General features: G+C 56.7%; 2 non-coding genes across 2 annotated transcripts in view; both read left to right on the top strand.

Annotated features, from left to right (window-relative positions):
* Nucleotides 1-4,493: 4,493 nt before the first annotated feature.
* On the top strand, nucleotides 4,494-4,644 carry LOC121226663 (5.8S ribosomal RNA). The gene has a single exon (XR_005924400.1). It is a non-coding gene; the product is annotated as a 5.8S ribosomal RNA (ribosomal RNA).
* A 222-nt stretch (nucleotides 4,645-4,866) lies between these two features.
* LOC121226660 (28S ribosomal RNA) overlaps nucleotides 4,867-5,000 on the top strand; it is a 3,261-nt gene continuing 3,127 nt past the window's right edge. The window contains exon 1 of the ribosomal RNA XR_005924397.1: nucleotides 4,867-5,000. This exon is cut by the window's right edge and continues 3,127 nt beyond it. This is a non-coding gene — a ribosomal RNA (28S ribosomal RNA).

Genomic DNA, 5,000 nt, shown 5'->3' with positions numbered 1-5,000 from the left:
TTCGGTACTCAACAATGATGAGTTGTCCGGTCCTCCCATCCAAGGGTAGATTCGGATAGCACAATGGATGATCCTCCGGTCCCTCCGCTTTTGCACAAGAGCTCCATCACTTGGTGGCTCGGATGTGTGGGAGCCTCAGCCCATCGGTAACCTTGATGCTTGGATGTGCGGGAGCCTCGAGCACCATCGGCACCTTGGTGCATGGATGTGCGGGAGCATCGGACACCACGGCAACTAGGCCTTGGTTGTGGGGAGCCTCGGAGACCATCGGCACCTCGGTGCTATGATGTGCGGGAGCCTTCAGCACCAAGCTAAGTTGGGCCCTGTTGGTGCGGGAGCGTCGGGTAAAAAGTGTCCCATTTCAGACATGAATGTCACCTGGTAGCGCATTGACCAAGTTTTTTTAGCTCTTTAGGGGGGAGGTGATATTGAGCGAGCAGGGGTTGCCAGGGCACGGCCACGCCACCGTATGCCGGACGTCGGTGCCCCCACCGCGGTTAGGTTCCGGTGGTGCTCCGGCGATCCGTCCGGCGGTGCTCCGGCGAACCGTCCGTCGGTGCTCCGGTGACCGTTCCGGTAGCATAGGCCTTGGTCGTGCGGGAGCCTCGGGCACATCGGCACCTGGTGCTAGGATGTGCAGGAGCCCGGACACCATCGGCAACTAAGCCTTGGTATTGCAGGAGCCTCGGGCGCCATCGGCACTCGGTGCTTCGATGTGCGGGAGCTCGGGCCATCGGCACCTAGGCCTTGGTCGTGCGGGAGCTCGGGCACCATCGGCACCTCGGTGCTATGATGGGCGGGAGCTCGGACACTGTCGGCAACCTAGGCCTTGGTCGTGCGGGAGCCTCGAGCACCATCGGCACCTTGGTGCTTGGATGTCCGAGAACTCGCGCACCATCGACAACTAGGCCTTGGTCGTGCGAGAGGCTCGGGCACCATCGGCAACTAAGCCTTGGTCGTGCGGGAGCCTCGGGCACATCGGCAAATAGGCCTTGGTCGTGCGGGAGCCTCGGCACCATCGGCTCCTAGGTGCTGGGATGTGCGGGAGCCTCGGACACCATCGGCAACTAGGCCTTTGTCGTGCGGGAGCCTCGTGCACCATCGACACTTGGTGCTTGGATGTGCCGGAACTCGGGCACCATCGGCAACCTAGACCTTGGTCGTGCGAGAGGCTCGGGCACCATCGGCAAATAGGCCTTGGTCGTGCGGGGGCCTCGGCACATCGGCACTCGGCCTTGGTCGTGCGGGAGCTCGGGCACCATCGGCACTTGGTGGCTCGGATGTGCGGGAGCTCGGGCAGCATCGGCACTCGGTGGCTAGGAGGTGCGGGAGCCTCGGACACATCGGCACTTGGTGCTTGGATGTGCGGGAGCCTCGGGCACCATCGGCACCTTGGTGCTGGGATGTGCGGGCTAAGAGAGTGTCCCATTTCAGACAGTCGAATGCTTCCTGGTAGCATATTGACGAAGTTTTTTTAGCTCTTTAAGGGGTAGAGATCCGCTGCCCCCGGCGTGCCCCCCTCCGAGCCGAGGTGGGGTGCGTCTAGCCCCCATGGGGGTCGGGTCGTCCGCAACGACTCACACGGGGGTGAGTCGGTCGCCGGCGGTGGTGGTCGGGGTGACAATTTTCCGGCCGGTCAAGCCGCCATAGAAATGTAGCCACGACTCCAGGACCAAGTTCCTATTCGGGCAAGATCTCTTGGGGTGGCTTATGCATTGCTATGGGCTCGAGCTTGGCTTGCCGTTTTGCCCCGTCACGTTTAGGGATGCTTGTGCATCCAAGTCGGCGACACACGGTGCTTGGCCTTGCCAGCCTTGCCGCATTCGAACTGCCGCGACCCAGTACAAGTCCTTTGACGGCAACGGCCACTGGGGGGTGTAAGTTGAGTTTGTAGGCTCGGTCTTGGCTCGACCAAGTCCGGTGGGACTTTTCCCTCGTAGTTCTCGTGCAAGCGGTTGTGGTGCGCCTCGTTCGTTGTTCCTTCCGCTCCCTACCATTCGGTTGGGTGGGCTGTTGGGCGGTGTGCGTGGGCGCTACTACTAGTACGCAATAGGCATATGAGTGGTGTTTTGGTTGTGTGTATTGGCAGGCTCCATGCTACTCGCATCGAACTGTCGAGCCGCACTCCTCTTCATTAATCCCTTGTTGTATCGAACTCAAGGGGTGCGATCGGGATCCTGTGCTGCGTACTAAGCCAGATGGAATTATGGATGTGTTGCCGTCCTTCTCCATCCCGTGCCTTCGGGGTGCGTGGTGGACCTCATCGTGCTTGTGTCCGAGTGCGCCCCTTAATCGGTGTGGCCTCGTCGGTGCACTGGTGCTCGATCGTGCTTTCGGATGCGGAAATGTTTTTGAGAGTAGGGTTCATGCCTCATCTCTCGATGCCTATGCATTTTGTCTCTTGACACGGACGATGCTCGTGCTCTGTTATGACTCTTCGTAGCTCACGGGGCATGTTGAGGGCCATGCAGTGCGACGTCGCGGAGGAATGCTACTGGTTGATCCTGCAGTAGTCATATGCTTGTCTCAAGATTAAGCATGCATGTGTAAGTATGAACAATTCAGACTGTGAACTGCGAATGGCTCATTAATCAGTTATAGTTTGTTTGATGGTATTTGCTACTCGGATAACCGTAGTAATTCTAGAGCTATACGTGCAACAACCCGACTTCTGGAAGGGATGCATTTATTAGATAAAGGTCGACGCGGGCTTTGCCGTTGCTCTGATGATTCATGATAACTCGACGGATCGCACGGCCTTTGTGCCGGCGACGCATCATTCAATTTCTGCCTATCAACTTTCGATGGTAGGATAGTGGCTACTATGGTGGTGACGGGTGACGGAGATTAGGGTTCGATTCCGGAGAGGGAGCCTGAGAACGGCTACCATCCAAGGAAGGCAGCAGGCGCGCAATTACCAATCCTGACACGGGGAGGTAGTGACAATAATACATACCGGGCTCTATGAGTCTGGTATTGGAATGAGTACATCTAATCCTTAACGAGGATCATTGGAGGGCAGTCTGGTGCAGCAGCCGCGGTATTCCAGCTCCATAGCGTATATTTAAGTTGTTGCAGTTAAAAGCTCGTAGTTGGACTTAGGGGTGGGTCGGCCGGTCGCTCACGGTGAGCACCGGTCTGCTCGTCCTACTGCCGGCGATGCGCTCCTGGCCTTAATTGGCGGGTCGTTCCTCCGGCGCTGTTACTTTGAAGAATTAGAGTGCTCAAGCAGGCCTACGCTTGTATACATTAGCATGGGATAATCATAGGATTTCGATCCTATTGTGTTGGCCTTCGGGATCGGAGTAATGATTACAGGGACAGTCGGGGGCATTCGTATTTCATAGTCAGAGGTGAATTCTTGGATTTATGAAGACGAACACTGCGAAGCATTTGCCAAGGATGTTTTCATTAATCAGAACGAAGTTGGGGGCTCGAAGACGATCAGATACCGTCCTAGTCTCACCATAACGATGCCGACCAGGGATCGGCGGATGTTGCTTTAGGACTCCGCGGCACTTATGAGAATCAAGTCTTTGGGTTCGGGGGGAGTATGGTCGCAGGCTGAACTTAAGGAATTGACGGAAGGGCACCAGGAGTGGAGCCTGCGGCTTAATTTGACTCAACGGGGAACTTACCAGGTCCAGACATAGTAAGGATTGACAGACTGAGAGCTCTTTCTTGATTCTATGGGTGGTGGTGCATGGCCGTTCTTAGTTGGTGGAGCGATTTGTCTGGTTAATTCCGTTAACGAACGAGACCTCAGCTGCTAACTAGCTACACGGAGGTGATCCTCCGTGGCTAGCTTCTTAGAGGGACTATGGCTTTTAGGCCAAGGAAGTTTGAGGCAATACAGGTCTGTGATGCCTTAGATGTTCTGGGCCGCACGCGCGCTACACTGATGTATTCAACGAGTCTATAGCCTTGGCCGACAGGCCGGGTATCTTTGAATTTCATCGTGATGGGGATAGATCATTGCAATTGTTGGTCTTCACGAGGAATTCCTAGTAGCGCGAGTCATCAGCTCGCGTTGACTACGTCCTGCCTTTGTACACCGCCGTCGCTCCTACCGATTGAATGGTCCGGTGAAGTGTTCGGATCGCGGCGACGTGGGCGGTTCGCTGCCGCGACGTCGCGAGAAGTCCACTGAACCTTATCATTTAGAGGAAGGAGAAGTCGTAACAGGTTTCCGTAGGTGAACTGCGGAAGGATCATTGTCGAACTGCTAGCAGAACGACCGCGAACGCGTTGCAACAACCGGAGGTGGTGCGGGTGCATCCTCGCTCTCGCACCCCGTGTCTCGGAGCGGCAGTCTCGTCGTCCTTTGCCGTCGGGTGGGGTGAGATGCGGGATCAACCTCTTCGAGGCAAGCGAACAACCCCGGCGCGAATCGCGCCAAGGAATCGAACGAAGAAGGGGCACGTCTTCTGTCGCCGCACGTTCGCGGTGTCGATGCTTCAGTGATGTTGTTCTCTTGTCGCAAATATACAGAAGACTCTCGGCACGGATATCTCGGCTCTCGCATCGATGAAGAACGTAGCGAATGCGATACTTGGTGTGAATTGCAGAATCCGTGAACCATCGAGTCTTTGAACGCAAGTTGCGCCCAAGCCATTAGGCGAGGGCACGTCTGCCTGGGTGTCACGCATCGTCGCCCCATCCAACATGAGCCTCGAGCCTCGGTTGGACGCGGGCGGAAATTGGCCTCCCGTGCGCTCACAGCCAGCGGTTGGCCTAATTCGAGTCCTCGACGACATCATCGTCGCGACGATCGGTGGTATGCTGCAAGCAACCTCGTTCGGAGTCGTGCGCGTCCGTCGATCGAGACCTTGAACCTTTCGGCATCGCAAGGACGGTGCTCGCATCGCGACCCAGGTCAGGCGGGATTACCGCTGAGTTTAAGCATATCAATAAGCGGAGGAAAGAACTTACCAGGATTCCCTAGTAACGGCGAGCGAACGGGAAAGCCAGCTTGAGAATCGGTCGCCATCGGCGTCCGA

The sequence above is a fragment of the Gossypium hirsutum genome, unplaced genomic scaffold (genome assembly GCF_007990345.1).
Source record: "Gossypium hirsutum isolate 1008001.06 unplaced genomic scaffold, Gossypium_hirsutum_v2.1 scaffold_355, whole genome shotgun sequence".
Lineage (NCBI taxonomy): Eukaryota > Viridiplantae > Streptophyta > Magnoliopsida > Malvales > Malvaceae > Gossypium > Gossypium hirsutum.
The sequence above is the reverse complement of the archived record's forward strand: the minus strand, read 5'-3'. Positions and strand labels throughout refer to the sequence as shown.